General features: G+C 42.6%; 1 pseudogene; it reads left to right on the top strand.

Annotated features, from left to right (window-relative positions):
• The window catches only part of LOC107298629, a 41136-nt pseudogene that overhangs the window by 1042 nt on the left and 21516 nt on the right, over positions 1 to 18578 (top strand).

The raw sequence follows: 18578 nt of genomic DNA, 5'->3' as shown, positions 1-18578 counted from the left end.
AGCCATTTTCAGGAATAGTAATAGGGTCTCCTGCCTGAGCAGTGGGTTGGACTAGAAGACCTCCAAGGTCCCTTCCAACTCTAATTTTCTATTATTACATTTGATTAGTGCTTAGTAAACATCCTGTTGTCTGCTCCAATTTGTTTGCTTAATAATACAAGTTACATTCTTAGTGTCTTCCCCTTTTCTCCAACCATTGATGAAATAAGTTCCATGTTTGAAAATATTCTGTATGTTCTTTCTCTTTGATCCTCATTGTAAATCTCCCCATTTCAGCACAGTCCAATATCTTCTTGATTATCTGTTTGTCTAGTGGTGTTTCTCCATTCTTCCAGTACTGAGCAAATACAATCCCTGCTGCTGTTAATCCATGCAATGTTAAATATACACTTTGCTTATAATAATAATAACAACAATAATAAAGTTGGAAGGGGCCTTGGAGGTCATCTAGTCCAACCCTCTGCTCAGGCAGGAAACCCTATACCATTTCGGACAAATGGCTATCCAGTTTCTTCTTAAAAACTTCCAGTGGTGGAGCATTCACCACTTCTGGAGGCAGGTTGTTCCACTGGTTAATTGTTCTAACTGTCAGGAAGTTTCTCCTTAGTTCTAGGTTGCTTCTCTCTTTGGTTAGTTTCCATCCGTTGCTTCTTGTCCTACCTTCAGGCGCTTTGGAGAATAGTTTGACTCCCTCTTCTTTGTGGCAGCCCCTGAGATATTGGAACACTGCTATTATGTCCCCCCTCGTCCTTCTCTTTGTTAAACTAGACATACCCAATTCCAGCAACCGTTCCTTATATGTTTTAGCCTCCAGTCTCCTAATCATCTTTGTTGCTCTTCTCTGTACTCTTTCTAGAGTCTCAACATCTTTTTTTACATCGTGGTGACCAAAGTAGTATTCAAAGTGTGGCCTTATCAAGGCATTGTAGAGTGGTATTAATACTTCACCTGATCTTGATTCTATCCCTCTATTAATGCAGCCTAGCACTGTGTTGGCTTTTTTGGCAGCTGCAGCACACTGTTGGCTCATATTTAAATGATTGTCCACTAGCACTCCAAGATCCCTCTCACAGTTACTACTATTGAGCAAGGTACCCCCTATACTATATCTGTACAATTTTTTTTTCTTGCCTAAATGTAGAACCTTACTTTTTTCACCATTGAATTTCATTTTGTTAGATAGCGCCCAGTGTTCAAGTCTGTCCAGATCCTCCTGTATCCTAAGCCTGTCTTCTGGAGTGTTGGCTTTTCCTGCCAGCTTGGTGTCGTCTGCAAATTTGATGAGTTCCCTATCTATCCCCTCGTCCAGATCGTTGATGAAGATGTTGAAGAGCACTTGGCCCAGAACAGAGCCCTGGGGCACCCCACTACACACTTCCCTCCATGTAGATGTGGTTCCATTGTCCTGGTGTGCGACTCATGCCGGCCAGTCGGTCGATGCCTAGGTAGACCACCACTACGACAGATTGGGCGTAAAAAGATAGAATAGTTCATCATCCAACACTAGATGAAACAGTTTACGGAATGACTTCAGGTTGTAAATTATATCCACAGCATTCCTCTGGTCCACTAATTTTGTCACTTGGTCAAAGAATGCAATAAATTTTTAAATTTAAATTTAAATTTTAAATTTTTCTGATATTATATCTAATAAAAAGAGTTCAGGTTTAAAATCTACATGTTTCCCTAACATATTTTCTAACCAAGTGTGTCTTTTGGCCCCAATTTTTTTTCTTAAACACAAGGCCACCACATATGGTAATACAAGCCAAGTGTTTGATTATATTTCCAACATTTACTGGACATATTTTTAAACATTTTTGCTAATCTAGCAAGTGGCAAATGCCATCTATAGAATATTTTATATCAGTTTTCTTTATAAGAAGTTGCCATGGCCAATTTATAATTTCTTTCCCAAAGATTTTGCCATTTCTCTAATTCTATATTATATCCAAAATTTTCTGTCCACTGCATCATTGTTTCTTTCACTTGTTCATCCTCCATTTTTGAATTTAATAGAAAGTTATATAGTTTCTTAATTAGTTTTTATCAGAGGTTAACAGTATCTGATCAAACATTGTCTGTTCTTTATAAAAACCATACATTTTCTCATCTTTATCATACTCGATTGCATTTGCAACTGAGGCCACCATGATAATTCAGTACCCTGGTCTACAAGCTTTTGTTTAGATTTTAATTTTCCTTTGGTATCGCAAATATCTTTATATGTCCATTTTTTTTCATATTTCACTTGATTCGGGTGAACAAATGCTTCCATCGTTGAAAGCAATCCTGGGATTCTCAAGTAGATTTTAGCTTTTATCTTTTCCCACACAAGAAGTAGTGTATTTCTTATATAATGATTTTGAAAGTATCTATGAATCTTATTCTTCTCATACCATAGAAATGCATGCCATCCAAGTTGCGGATTATGTCTTTCTAGATATAACAGTCTTTTATATCTGAGAGTTATCCATTCTTTTAGTCATATTAAGACACATGCTTGAAAATATAAGACCCAGTCTGGTAATTTATATCCTCCATTTTCTTTGGATTCTTGTAGCATTTTCAGTTTAATTCTGGCTTTCCTTCCTTGCCAAATAAATTTCAAAATCAATGTAATCAAAGATTTAAATCATAAAAAAAAATTCTCTATTTTTATAGGTGCTGTTTGGAACAAGAAGAGCAGTTTTGGTAAACTATTCATTTTCACAGTAGCTATTCTTCCTAACACTGATAGTTGTAAGTTTTTCCATTTTTCTAGATCTTATTTCATTTGATTAAGTAATGTTATGTAGTTATCTTTTATCATTGCACATCTTGCTGTTCGGTATATTCCCAAATATTTAACTTTCCTAACTATTATAAAATCCATTGTTCTTTTTGCTTAGATGTAAGATTTTTAATTATAACTTTTGTTTTTTCTCTATTTATCTTCAATCCTGCTACTTCTCCAAATAACTGAATCCTTTTCAATAGTTTAGGGCAGACTTGTCAAATTCGCGACATCACGTGACGTTGCGCAATATATTGGGATTGTTTTGCCATTGCCCAGCAATGGGGTGGGCACAGCTTCCTGGTGACGCGTCCGGTCCGCGGGCTGGCAGTTTGACATCCCTGGTTTAGGGGTTGTCTCCAATGGTTCTTCTGTGATAAATACCAAGTCATCTTCAAATGCTTGTAATTTATAGCTTTCGCCTTTTATCTCCATTCCTTTAATTTCTGGGTCTTGTCTGATGTTCCTCTTCAAAACTTCCAATGAATAGCAATGGGGATAAGGGATATCTTTGTCTTCTGCCTTTCTTTATGTTAAAATTCCCTGTGTAGTCCCCATTTACAATTACTTTTGCTGTTTCCTTATGATATATTGTCTGAATTAATGTATCTTGAAAGCATTTATAGAACTCTGCAGGTAATCCATCTGGTCCTGTAGTTTTATCATTTTTTTGTCTTTTTATAGCTTTCATCTGTTCCATCATTGTTATTTTTTCATTTAGCATGTTTTTAAACTTTTCTGGAATTTTTGGTTAGATTGGCTTTTTCCATATATTTTGTTGTTTTTTTTCCAGAGAGATTTTTTTTCTATTTCATATAGTTTTTCATAATATTCTTTAACTATTTTTTTTATTGCCTCATTTTGGAATTACACATCTTCTTTCTCATCTTGCAATTTGTTTATCAACTTTTTCTCTATTTCTTTTTTCAATTTGTAAGCCAGCCATCTTCCCAAATTATTTGCATTTTCGGGAAAAAATTGTTTTGCCCTTCTGATTTGTTGAGCCAATTCTTCTGACTCCATTAGGTTTAGTTTATGTTTAATTAGCTCCATTTGTCTTTTAAGATTTTTTTGTTGAAGTTTTTGAAGTTCTAGCTCCATTTTTTTTAATCTCTTCCCTTAGTGTTGTACACTCTGGCTTTCTGCAGCATGATTGGATGGAGAATCCACAAGTGGGTTGTCTTAATCTTCCTGCTTCAATAAGACTAAGTCTGAAATGTAGCTATGCCTCTGCTGTGCAAGAGCACCCCTGTTTTCGACTTAGTCTCTTGCTCAACAGACGCGTATTTGCTTGCTTCAGATTAGCAGCAGGTTGTACAATCCCTGTGGATTTTCTTTTTTTCTGTTGCCTGCCTGAGTTGGGACTGCTTGCCCTTTACGCGAGCTGTCCTGCCTTCAATTGAGTGGATTCTGAGGCCATTAACGGCTGAATCGACAAACTCACCCAGCTGGCCAGCGCTGAGCCCTAAAGCCTTTAAATCGCTCCAGGGGCCAGGGCTGAGGGAGAGACAGCTCGGACTTATTCAGACGGCTCTCCTCGGCTTTCACAACTACGCTGACTCGGCTGGGAGACAGTTAGAGAAAAAACGATTGGGAGGTCTCCGAAGCAGCGCCAGCCTGCTGATCGGCGCGGAGCTGAAGTCAGCGTTTGGGACAGGATTTGCTGCACTTTGGGCGGCGTCCCTAGGCGCGAAAATCGTGTGGCCTCCATTTTACCTATTCTAGCCTCAGAGCTTCTAGTGACAGCTAAATTTGGTGCGATTGAGGCACGGCCACCATTTTGGCGAGGCTCACCAGCTAGGCTTCTATTCTAGCCTCAGAGCTTCTACTGGCAGTTACTTTTGGTGCAATTGAGTCGCAGCCGCCATTTTGCTTAGCCGCACCTCCCAGAACCCTTTTTTTCTGCCTTAGGATTCCACACGGAACTTGGGGAGTGTAAGCTCGTCCCGACAAGGACGCATTGCCTGATCAACCACCCCCACCACTCCCCTCCTCTATTTTTCCTTGCTGCCCCTCGGAATTGGTATTCCTAGAGGGAGGTGACCCCTTCAGTGGTCACTTATAGCACTGGGGGGGGCGCTACAATACTGAAATTGGCCCTATCAAAGTGCCTGGTGTTTTAGACATCACTGGGAGCATTATATAGAAGAACTCCTTACACAGGAGTCGCATTTGAAGGGGAAGTGCCCAGTCAGGATGGCAGATAATTCCATTCCTCAGTCTACACAAGACATTACTGACACCCCCCCCCGCCAGAAAGAAACACAAGTCCTCTACTATGGAGGCGGTGGGGAAGATCACAGCAAAGGCCAAGGCTCAGTCCTCTAAGAAGCCTTCTAGAACAGTTGGCAAGGAGGCCAACAGGTGTCACCAGGCCTTAGAAGGGGAATTTCCCAAGGCAAGGAAACTGACTTCAGGTGAAGCACATAACACTCCTACTCCACCTGTAAGTTCACTATTTGAGCCCCAATCAGTTCCCTGTAACTTAGCCCCAGGAGCCTGGTCTCCTCCAAGGGAGGCGGCACAGGTAGAACCTGTTATCTCTGGTCTAGACCTAGAAGCACAAAGGGTTGCCACTCAAAGCATGTCACTATCTGGGGCGCAAGCTACCTTTATGCCCACCGCAGGGCTCTGCCCCCCTGAACAACAGTCAGCGTGGCCTGAGCAGTTTCAGGCTATGATGACTCAGGCCTTCGCCCAAATCATGGCCTCATCAGTCTGCCAACGACCTCAACAAGTTCCCGCAGCACCTCCATGGCCATTCCTTCAACCAGAGACCCTGGACTTCACCCAGAAGGTTTCTTTGGAATCAGACTCTGCGGAATTCGACCCTTCAGGTCTGCTCCTGTCGGACGACGAGGACGTTTCTCCACCGGATCCGGCGCCTCTCACTGGCATGTTTGATCAATCCCTCTTCAGCTCGTTACTTCTCAAGGCTTGCACTTCAGCCAACATCGCCCCGGAACAGGAGGCCCAGCCAACACCTTCTACATCCAAGGACCCAAATCCACTATATGCTGAACCGGTGGTGCCACAAAAACATATTCCCTGTCCCCCCTTCTTCTGCAACACAGTGCAGAAGCAGTGGGGAAACCTGGGATCTCTTCCCAATCTGGGGGCCTCAGAGAAAAACCTATTTAATGTGGCTCCTTCCTTCGCTTCCTTACTGGAGGTCCCTCTGATTGACGAACCACTAAACTCTATTTTCCAACTCTAATATTCCAGGGGACATGGCTGAAGCGCTCAAGGCAAAGGACAAGAAATTTGAATCTGCCTTGTGCAGATCACATCAGGCTTCGGCATGGGTGGTCAAGGCGTCTACATTCCTGGCCTTCTTTGCTCGGGCCTCCATCTTGTGGCTCTGCGAGCTCCAGGATCTGATTCCCCCTGACCAGGTTCATGCCCACCAGAACCTGGGTAAGTTGGTAGCCACATCCCAGTATATGGCTGATGCCTCCCTCCATGCTGCAAGGTACTCTTCACGTGCCATAGCAGCAGACATCTCAGCCCGTAGACCAGGGCTTTTCAACCTTTTCACCCATTGTACCACTTTTAGGATATGGCAATATCCGAGTACCACCAGTCGCCTAGCAAGGTGTCAAAAACTTGATGACCAAAAAGAAAAATAGCGGGGGTGGGGTGGGGTGGGGGTGTTTGCTGGCTGGTTGCAGCAGGTTTTGGTCACTTCACATGACCCTGGAACACTGTGGCCGTCATAAATATGAATCAGTTGCCAAGCATCTGAATGTAAATCACAATACCCTGGGGATGCTGCAACATTGCAGCTGATCGGCACTTCTTCTGGGCTCAGCAGAAGCGCCAGGTTCAGTGCTGCTTTCCAGCTAATTGGTGCTTCAGGGCCCAGCAGAAGTACCAGGATGAGTGCCGAGCTCCAGCTGGAGCCTGGCACTGATCCTGGCGCTTCCACTGAACCCTGATAGCCCTGCAGCTCCAGCCATCTCTCGCTTAGGCTTGTGTGGTGCTGCCACTGGTTCAGCTCATTCCCCTCCCCTGCTACCACTTTTCTAGGATAGTCGCGTACCACCTGCCAGGTGCCAGTGTACCACAGGTGGTACCCATACCACTGGTTGAAAAGCCCTGCCATAGACTTCTATGGCTCAAGAACTGGCGGGCGGACCTGAAGGCTAAGTGGCGCATGGCTACTAAGCCTTATACTGGGGGACACCTCTTTGGCAAAGTCCTCAACCCCTACTTAGTGGAGGGCAAGGACAAATGCAAGACTGATAAACACCAATAAGAAGGGGGATAAGCGACCAGGTGGCGGGGCTTCACAAAATTATTATCGCAGGCAGTCTTTTCGGGCAGCTTCAAACTGGGACTGGCCCCAGACCTCTCGTTCCTTTTACCAGAGATCAGAGTGCCAGCAGGACAGTCCTGCATCCAGACCCAAACCACAATTCCAGACCAAACGACCCTTTCGAGGCTTGGGAGGACGCCCTTTCAAACGAACTAAGTGACTCCAAGGGCACTCCACCCATAGGCGGTCGACTGTCCTTATACACCGACATATGGGCAGCCACCACCATGGACTCATGGGTGTTGAACACCATCACTCAGGATCTAATGCTGGAATTTTGGTCCAGTCCACCGGAACATTTTCGGTCTTGCCCCACCCCCATGAACAAGAGCAAAGTGGACCTCGTGTCAGAGGCCATCTCTCACTTGTCACAGATACGGGCCATAGAACCAGTGCCAGAAGACCAGAAGAGATGGGTTTTTACTCCACTCTTTTTGTCGTTCCAAAGTCTTCGGGGGCCTGGAGGGCAATTTTGGATTTAAAGAGTCTAAATTACTACCTAACCTACAGGAAGTTCAAGATGCAGTCGCTGCAATCGATTCTAGCCAGCATCAGAAAAAGGGACTTCCTGACATCAATAGACCTAACAGAGGCATACCTACACATTCCTATCCTCCCTGGGCATTGCAAATTTCTCAGATTTTGTTATGCCCATCAGCACTACCAATACAGGGCCCTTCCATTCGGTCTCTCCTCGGCCCCCCGGGTGTTTACAAAGATATTGGTAGTGCTGGCCGCCCACTTGAGAAGATCCCGCTAAGGGTTCAGTGCTATCTGGACGACATACTAATACAGTCTCCCTCCATCCAGCTAGCTTGGTCAGATCTCGCCCTCGCCATCAGGACCTTTCAGGAGCACGGGTTTTCTGTCAACTTTCAGAAAAGCCAAACAGTCCCCTCAACCTGTCTCCTTCATTTGGGGGCAATCATAGACACGAACAATTGTACGGTCTATCTTTCACAGGACTGACAGGACAGCATACGGGCCCTAGTTCATCGGATCCGGAGGGAGAGGGTGGTCACCCTAGCTTTGTTGTCACAACTCCTGGGGAAGATGGTGTCCTGTATAGCAATTGTACCATGGGCACGTCTTCATGCCAGGGAGCTGCAGTGGCTTCTACTTCTATTCCAGAGGCTACGCATCAGCGCTTCCAACCAGAAGGTTCGAGTTCCGCATCAGGCGAACTCCCTTCGATGGTGGGCCTCCCCAGCAATGTCAAGGGGAATACAGTTCAAAGAGCCTGTCAGAATTACTCTGACCACGGACACCAGCCTCTTTGGCTGGGGAGTGCACCTCCAGTCTCAATGGGCTCAGGGTCGGTGGTCCCAGGAAGAGTTGAAAAACAACATGAACTGGCTGGAACTCAGGGCCATACGTCTGGCATTACGCCACTTCAGCAGCAGGGTGATGGGGCAACATGTCCTGGTGCTCACAGACAACATTGCTGCAAAGGCCCACGTGAACAGGCAAGGGGGGACCAGGTCCAGGCCTCTCATGGAGGAGGCCCAATTGTTGGGGTCTTGGGCGGAGAACAATCTTGCCTCCATCAGGGCGGAACACATCTCCGGAGTGGTGAATCAGCAGGTGGACTCTTTGAGCAGATCAACTGTGGACCACTCCGAATGGCGCCTGGACCTGGGGTTGTTCAGGGAGATCGTGGACAGGTTTGGTCCCCCAACCTTAGACCTCTTTGCCTCCCCAGCCAATTCCCAACTCCCTAGATTCTTTTACAGATTCCCGTCTCTGGCAGCAGAGAGGACAGATGCCCTCTGCAGTCCCTGGCCCAGGGGGCTGCTGTACGCCTTTCCTCCCTTGCCACTGCTTCCTGCGACGATCCGCAAGATCCTACACGAACAGGCGGAGGTCATTCTGATTGCCCCACATTGGCCGAGACGTCCGTGGTTCTCCGACCTGGTAGAGCTCTCCGTCTCCCCCCCTGGAGGATCTCCGCAGGTCGTATTACCCTCACTCAAGGAGTGCTTCAGCATCCAGACCCTCAGTGGCTCCAACTAACCGTTTGGCTCTTGAGAGGCGGACCTTGACCCGAGACTCATATTCGTTGAGGGTTATTGCCATAATTCAGCAATCCAGGCGCCCCTCCATGAATAGAATCTATGATGCCACATGGAGGAGCTTCTGTACCTGGTGCTCTGGTCACAAAGTGGAACTCTCGGACATCTCTGTTCCAATTATTTTGGAATTCCTGATGGATGGGTTGGACAAGGGGCTATCCCTGAGCATCATCCGCAGACAGGTTGCAGCTTTATCCACGGTGCTCCTGTGTGATAATTCCACTCTCCTGGCACACCACCCTATGGTGCGTTCCTTTCTAAAGGGAGCGACTAACGCCAGGCCACCAGCGGTTCACCAATATCCTTCTTGGGACCTACCCCGGGTTTTACAGGCCCTCACCTCACCACCCTTCGAGCCCATTAACACATGCTCTCTTAAACTGTTGTCCATGAAGGTGGCTTTTCTCGTAGTGGTCACGTCGGATAGACGAATTTCAGAGCTGGCCGCCCTCTCCGTCAGAGAGGACCTGTGCATCTTCCATGCAGACAAAGTGACCCTCAGACTGGATCCTTCCTTTATTCCCAAGATCAATTCCTTGTACCATAGGTCCCAGGAGGTGGTGCTACCAAATTTCTGTCCTAGTCCTTCCCATGATCTAGAGAAATGATGGCATACTCTGAACATTCGCAGGGCCCTCCGGCGTTATATCAAATGGACTTCGGCCTTCCGTAAATCTGAAACGTCGTTTGTTTCATTTCAGCCTTCCTCCATGGGTCAGAAAGTCTCTTCCTCAACGATAGGCAGGTGGATTAGGGCTTGCATCGCCCTAGCATACCGGTCAGAATCATGGATTGTTCCTGGACACATCACGGCCCATTCCACCCGTGGTGCCAGTACATCAACAGCTTGGACGACCCAGGCACCTATCAGGGACATATGTAAGGCGGCAACATGGTCCTCGCCTTCTGTCAAACATTATAAAATTGACAAATATGTGTCCTTGGATGCCTTGTTTGGTCGCAGGGTATTACAACAAGTGATATCAACCAGTGGGACCCAGGCCCAAACTACTTCCCCCCATTAGGGACAACAGGGCTTTGGTATGTCCCACTTGTGGATTCTCCATCCAATCATGCTGGAGAAGGGGCGTTGTCCTACCTGAACGCCTTTTCTCAGCATGATGATGGAGAATCCACTTCCTCCCTTTTAGTGTCTGTTTGGCCCTGGTTCCAGTATTGGGGAAGCACACGTGTCATACTAACGTCTGTGTCTCGCCTTAGTCTCAAACTGGGGTGCTCTTGCACAGCAGAGGCGTAGCTACATTTCAGACTTAGTCTTATTGGAGCAGGAAGATTAAGACAACCCACTTGTGGATTCTCCATCATCATGCTTAGAAAAGGCGTTCAGGTAAGATAACGCCCCTTGTTATTCTTTTCAGCCGTATAAGTTGTAGCTAATCCTCTGAAGTATGCTTTGACTGTATCCCATATGTACTGGAGTGAAGTGTCTTCTTTTTTATTTTCTTTGAAAAAGAATTCCATTTCCTTTACTGCTATTTCTGAAATTCTTTCTCTTTTAATACGAGTTGATTCCATGTCCACCTTGATTTCTTCTTTACTTCTGTCCAACTCAGCTTTCTCGGATTATGGTCAGCCCAAATATTGGGTTCTATCTCAACCTCATGTATATTAGTTCTTAATTTAGGGGACATCCATATCATATCAATTCTAGACCATGATTTGTGTCTATTTTGAATAAAATGTATTCTTCTTCTTGTGCCATATCCTTTATTGGACATTGGGGATCAATGCCGATCCTGTTTTTATCAGCAGCCACACGAAAAAATGCTGCTGAGTTTTGTCCAAACCAGTCCCTTAGATTTTGAAGCCATGATGTTCTTCTTCTGCCTCGACCTCGTTTGCCTTTAATCTTTCCCTGGAGGATTAAATGGAATATGCAGTATTTTTCACATGTCCGAAATATTCTAATTTTCATTTTTTAATTATTTTGATGTTTTCCCTTGGCTTTCCCAGGCGGCTTATCACCTCCTCATTTCTGAACTTGTCAACCCAGCTTATACGTAACAGCCGCATGTAAATCCACATTTCAAATGCTTCTATTCTCTTCAGGTGGCCTTCTGTCAGAGACCAACTCTCTACTCCATAGAGCAGGATAGAAAAAATATAGCATCTGACAAGCCTGATTTTCAGTCTTAGGCTTATGTCGTGACTGCAGAAGATCTTTTTCATTTTGAAGAATGCTGTTCGAGCTTTCTCTATCCTAGTCTTTACTTCAGTGGTCATGTCCCAGCTTTCATTTAAATTAGAACCAAAATGTGTGATCCTTTCAACTTTTTTTAATGGTATTTCTTCTGAATTTATTGGTGGTAAATTAACGGGTTGTTTGCTGACGACCATGATCTTGGTTTTTGAGGTGTTAAGCTTCAAGCCGTATTTTTCAGATATTTCTGTGACTCTGTTGATGAGGAGCTGAAGGTCTTCACGTTTACTGGCAAGCAGAACTGTATCGTCAGCATATCTTAAGTTGTTGATCCAAACACCATTTACTTTGATGCCAGCATCGATGTTCTCCAGTGCCTCGTTGAAGATTGACTCAGAGTAGATATTGAACAACAGTGGAGATAGAATACATCCCTGTCTGACCCCTCTTCTTATTTCTGCATCAGCTGAGTATTTTTGGCCTAGTCTCACATTTGCTACCTGATGCCAATACAGATTTTTTATTATTTGGATGTCTTTGTCATCTAGTCCCCCTTGTTTCAGGATTTCTAATAGTTTGCTGTGTCTTATTTTATCAAAAGCTTTTTCAAAATCAATGAAGAACATGTAAACACTGTGATTGACATCTCTACAACACTGTACAAGAACCTGAATGCTGAACAGCGCATCTCGTGTACCAAGATTGTTTCTGAAACCAAATTGTGTGTTACCTAGACGCTCTTCAATTTTGTTGTATATTCTTGTGTGAATTATTCTCAGGAATATTTTCAGGGCATGATTCATTAAGCTTATTGTTCTGTATTCTATACACTTCTTTGCATTTATTTTTTGGGGGATTGTCACAAAGGTTGATTTTAGCCAGTCATTTGATATCTTTCCTGTTTCATATATCTGATTGAAGAGCTGCAGTAAAAAATTCTTCCCATTGCCTTCCAGCAATTTTAAAATTTCTACTGGGATATCATCAGGTCCTGTGGCTTTTCTTGTTTTTGCTATTTTTATTGCATGTTCAACCTCTTCCATAGTGATATTTGGTCCAGTTGTTATTCTTCCCATATCTATATCATCCCTACTGTCCTCAAAAAGTTCTTCAATATATTCTTTCCATCTTTTTAGTTTTTCATCCTCATCTAAGATAATTTTCCCCTTTTTCAACTAAGTTGTTGCTTTTCTTTTTGTAGAGGCCTGCTGCTTCTTTCACTTTTTTGTGTAAATTGAAATGATCATACATAAGTTCTATCTCTTCTATTTCCTTGCATCTCTTTGCAAACCACTTTTTTTTTTGTCAGTCAATTTTTTCTTCTAATTGTTTTCTGCAATTCATTGTATTTTTCTTTGTTTTTATTATTATAAGATCTTCTTTCATCCATGAGATGAAGAATTTCCTCTGTCATCCACTGTTATTTCTTGGGGTACCCCTCTCTCTGTTTTGAATTTGTTACCTCTACTATTGCATTTTTAAATTTATTTCAGTTCGCTTCTACATCATCATCATTCAGGTTGTTGGTTTCCCTTAAATGATTTTCTAGTTCTTCTTTAATCTTACCTCCATGTTTAATGATGAAGTCTCTGTCGATTCTTGGTTTAGCAGGGTTCAGATTTTTCATCCTTTTTAGTTTCAGCTGGACTTCAGCAAGTAGTAGATTATGATCGGATGGTACATCTGCACTTGGGTATGTCTTTACTGATTTACTGAGTTTCTAAATATTTTGTTTATTGTAAAATAGTCAGTTTGGTTCCTTACTACATTATTTCGTGTATCTGCTGGTGATCTCCAAGTGTAGAGGCGTCTTTTTGGCAACTTGAAAAAAGTATTCATCACACATTGCCTATGTTCCTTGCAGAAGTCTTCAAATCTGTCACCTCTATCATTTCTGGTCCCTAAGCCAAAGTTTCCAACTACAGGAGCATCACTTCCTTCTCCCACTTTTGCATTGAAGTCCCCCATGAGTATTGTGATATCATTACTTTTTAGGGTTTTCAGTAAACTGCTTATATTTTCGTAGAACTTCTCTAAATCCTCCTCATAGCTGTCAGCTGTGGGAGCGTAAACTTGTATAACATTCATATTTACTGGAGTACTATTTATTCGGATCATTATCACTCTATCGGATACAGGAATAAAGGACGATGCATTTATTTACACAATTGTTTACAATTATAGCTACTCCATTTCGATGGTGTTTGCTATTCTCACTAGAGTAGTAGATAGTATAATTTCCTATTCTGCACATTCCATTTTCAAGCCAGCACATTTCAGAGTGAGGGTTATATCTCTATAACATAAACCCGTAAAGAACCTATCACAACACACAAAAGGGTCGAAGCATATCCGAAGAGTCTAAGGTGCATGGTTAAGCATCAAAACCCAAATAGTACGAAGATCGCCTGGCCCTCTAAGAATCGTGGGGACTGGGTAAATTCCCGACGGGCATGAGCCCCGGTAACAATCCAAAACTCGCCATTAACATGATTTTCCTGGGAAATCTTCCCTTTGCTTTCTACACAATAAAATGTATACTGAGTCTTTTTTGGGTTCATTTCTCTCCAGACATTCTGTATGCAGATTTCTTCTGCCATTTTAACAAACACCTTAGGTAATCTCTTTCTTCCTTTTTTTCCTTATTTTACTACTTTTGTAATCTAATTTTTCATTCACAATTGCATTAAAGCCTCCTACTAAACAAATATTTTGATATTCCATTTCCAATATTTTCCTGTGTAGTTTTTGATAAAATATTTATTGTTTATTGTTTGGTGCATATATTGCTATTATCAACATCTTTTTTTGATTTATCATCATTTCCACCATTAATATTCTTCCTTCTTTCTTCAAGGTCCATTCCAACTCTGTTATTCTGTTGTCCGTCAGTTAAAACTGCCACATCTCTAAAATTAGCTCAAAAGCTTTGACTTTAAACTATTTTGGGACAATTTTCCAGCTTGAAAGACATACATTTTCTCCATATATACTTTTGTAAAAGTGTGTATCTCTATCTGTATTTCTCTCTGTATGCATATATCTGGAATTATATAATCTATCCACAACACTTCCAAATGTATTTGATGATAACCCTTTGTATTGCTAAGGATTTGTGATTGACCAAAGTCAACAAGAAATTTTACCCAAATCAACAACTGAATTTGATTGAATGGATATTTGAACATGGATGTCGGTAATATTCCATGTATCAGATGAATCATAAACAATGTAAGAGATTATTCTATCATTGTGGCATGTTTGCTTTTTCATTGTAATGTATACTATTTTTCACACCTTTCACCATTTTATAAAAATTAAAGTTACACTTTTCCTTAAATCTTATAGAAAAGAGGATGGGAAGAAGAGCCCTCTGGACAGCTAAGAATAACAAGCAACATTGAAAAGGAAAGCAAACCAAGCCAGAAATCAAAATATTTTCCATTTCCTTCAGAAAACACACAACTTTCCTTCTCCTCCAGCAGCTCTTAGAAAAAAAGAGAGAAAATCAAGAAAGATTTCAAACTGGAATAAGTAGATTATTCAGAACTCAAGGATACATTACATGAAAAGTGAAGGGAGATTATTTTTCATTCAGTAAAAGAGGGAAATATCTGGAAGTCAGTTGGAGGAAAAGATGAGTAGGAAAGTCACGTAGAGCAGAGAGTCATATAGGCCTCGCACTGTGAGGAAGAAAACGGATTGAATGAAAGCACCACTAAACAAGGAATTGTCCATATTTTTGACTTCCTCAAGAATATCAGCTGTGGAAAAGCTCCGTACTTCTGTCTATTGTTGGAAAAGCACAGATTGCAAATCACAACTGATTATGCACAAGAGGAGCCACACAGGACAAAAGCCATACAAGTCATCTGATTCTGGCAAAAGCTTTAGTCAGAACAGCTTCCTTGTGGTTCATGGAAGGACCCACACAAGAGAAAAGCCATAAAAGCACTCCTAGTGCAGTAAATGCTTTAGTGAGCATGGCAACGTGGTGATACATCAGAGAATTCACAGCAGAGAGAAAATGTATGACTGTACTGATTGTGCGAAAGTTTCATTACAAATTCCCATGTCATGAGACACCATAGGACATGCACAGGAGAGAAACACTTTGAATGTCCTCATTGTGGAAAATGTTTCAGTAAGAATTCCAACCTAGTGAGACACCAGAGGACTCACTCAGGAGAGAAACCCTTTGAATGTCCTGACTGTGGGAAACGTTTCACTCTCAATTCCAACCTGATGATACACCAGAGGATTCACACAGGAGAGAAACCTTTTGAATGTCCTATCTGTGGGAAAAGTTTCAGTCACAAGTCCAACCTGGTGATACACCAGAGGACTCACACAGGGGAGAAACCTTTTGAATGTCTTGATTGTGGGAAATGTTTCAGTCAGAATTTCAGCCTTGTGAAACACCAGAGGACTCACACAGGAGAGAAACCCTTTGAATGTCCTGATTGTGGGAAAAGTTTCAGTGAGAATTCCTGCCTTGTGAAACACCAGAGGACGCATACAGGAGAGAAACCCTTTGAATGTCCTGATTGTGGGAAACGTTTCAGCCAGAATTCCAGCCTTGTGAAACACCAGAGGATTCACACAGGAGAGAAACCCTTTGAATGTCCTGATTGTAGGAAAAGTTTCAATCAGAATTCCAGCCTTGTGAAACACCAGAGGATTCACACAGGACAGAAACCGTTTGAATGTCCTTATTGTGGAAAAAGTTTCAGTCAGAATTCCAACCTAATGATACACCAGAGGATTCACACAGGAGAGAAACCGTTTGAATGTCCTTATTGTGGGAAAAGTTTTAGTCAGAATTCCCAGCTCATGAAACACCAGAGGACTCACACAGGAGAGAAACCCTTTGAATGTCCTTATTGTGTGAAAAGTTTCAGTGAGAATTCCAGCCTTGTGAAACACCAGAGGACTCACACAGGAGAGAAACCCTTTGAATGTCCTGATTGTGGGAAAAGTTTCAGTGAGAATTCCAGCCTTGTGAAACACCAGAGGACTCACACAGGAGAGAAACCCTTTAAATGTCCTGATTGTGGGAAAAGTTTCAGTCAAAATTCCAGCCTTTTGAAACACCAGAGGACTCACACAGGAGAGAAATCCTTTGAATGTCCTGATTGTGGGAAAAGTTTCAGTCAGAATTCCCACCTGGTAAAACATTAGAGGACTCACATAAGAGAGAAACCCTTTGAATGTCCTGATTGTGGGGAAAGTTTTAGTCAGAATTCCCACCTGGTAAAACACCAGAGGACTCACATGGGGGAGAAATCTTTCAAATGTCAACTCTTTGGATGTTACTTCACTCATAAACCATCCCTTATTGCACACAAGGAAATCCACATGAGGCAAAAGTTGAAGAATTTAGAAAAGGCTTGAAATTCATTTGTGATCTCCCATTGAAACTGTAGTTGAGAAATTGACTATTTGAATTATGGTCTGAATCTGTTTACTCAAACATGTCTCAGGACTAGACTTGTAGGTGGAGAGAAAAGGAAAATGGAAAAGGGCTAACTACCTATTTCTGGTTAGCAGCAGCAGCTACTGGATATTTCCTTTTGTAGAAGTTGTGGATTTCCTCAAAAAGGCTTCTGGGTAGTTGTTTTGTATATTGATTATATAATTCCCACATGTGGCGTTTCAGGTCTTCTACCTTGGTTTCCTCCAGATTTTGAGGCCCAGAATTTCTCAGCCAGCGTAGAAAAGTCCTCAAGATATAACTGTCACGGGCCTTGCAATTATGGTTGCATGTTGCAACGGCTGTTAAGTGAGACTTTTTTCCTAAACTACCCTGATCTCTCTGATGCAGCCATTAATTGAAGTGTCAGTCACTAAGCGGAACACTGGTGACCTCAGGGCTGGGCAGGTCCAGGTTTGCCTGTTGTAGGCATTTCTAGGCCTCCCCCACCGTGTGCTCTGTTTCCCAACCCTTGTGCCGCCCAGTTCTTTCCACCCCAGGATCTCCACAGGCTTTTTCTCCTTCCCACTGGGTCCCTGCACGCCTCACACCCTCCTCTTTCTTTCTAAGATTTCTGATCCTCGTGTTGGGGAAGGAGGGGGGTGGCATGCATCCTTGGCCCTTGGGACTGTGTCCTGGAAGCAGCCATTATTTTCAGTGGACCCTGGCTTCGTCCCTGGGCCAAGCGGTGGACTTGTGGAAGCGGCTGCCATTTGGCCATACTGTCAGGCAGAAGAGAGACAAACCTCTCTGTTTTGCTACCTAACATGAGGGGGAAAATGTACAGTTGAAAATATTTCATTATTGACAAGGGTAAAAATGGGTATTTTCAGTGTTGCTATGGCATTAGGTCAAAGGAAGTCGCTCAGAGTTGTCTCAAACGGCGAGATGGGCAGTGATTAAGTTTAATAATGAATGAATTTAATAATAAAAAGATAATGTAAAGCTCATTACCCAACTCTTGCTCAGTGATACATACAGTGGGTTTCTAACACATACAATTGTTAACTTGTAATCTGTCTATTGTGCAATCTGTATCTCTAAGTAATCTGTTTTATTCAGTTTCCCTTCCCTCCTCAGTTATAAATTTAAAATTTCAGTTTCAATCATACATCAGTCCCGCCACTCTCTTCCTCTGATGACGTGAGCTATAGTTAGGCTTCTGCCTCTTAATTTATTGTTGCGTTGCTATCTGCCCTAGTCCTAAATTCTATAAAAATACAGCAATTCATTAGGCACAGTTTAAAAATCAAAACGGCTAACTGGATATGTTTTGATTGGCATCCTTCTCAGAATCAGCGATTGTCTTCTCCATCAATGTCAGTCGGACAGAGGAAAATTAGGACATTTCAAACCAGACAACTAAGCTATGGTTTCCCTCTAAAACAGCCATTTGTTTTGCCAGTCGGTTTGTAGCCTTTGAAAATCAAAGAACCACAGAGGATCCCTCTGATTTCCCTGATGATTCTCCAAATTCTGAACCAGATTCGATAGACATTATGGAAGTTCAGGTCCCCGTGGATGGCGACAATGAGTAGACACAAATGTTTGAAAAAACCTGGGAATGGATTCCTTTAACTTTATTTATTTATTTATTTATTTAATTGAATTTTTACCCCGCCCTTCTCCTTACGGACTCAGGGCGGCTGACAGCCTGATAAAAAACAAATACAAAAAATACCCCAATACTATCGTTAAAAAACATAATTAAAATGAAATATTAGATTTGGCCTTTGATTAATTTAAAATTGTTTTTTAAAAACCCCGCTAAAAATTTC

This window comes from Protobothrops mucrosquamatus, unplaced genomic scaffold (genome assembly GCF_001527695.2).
Source record: "Protobothrops mucrosquamatus isolate PMUCROS unplaced genomic scaffold, P.Mucros_1.0 scaffold4149, whole genome shotgun sequence".
NCBI lineage: Eukaryota > Metazoa > Chordata > Lepidosauria > Squamata > Viperidae > Protobothrops > Protobothrops mucrosquamatus.
This window is presented reverse-complemented; position numbering and strand designations above follow the sequence as displayed.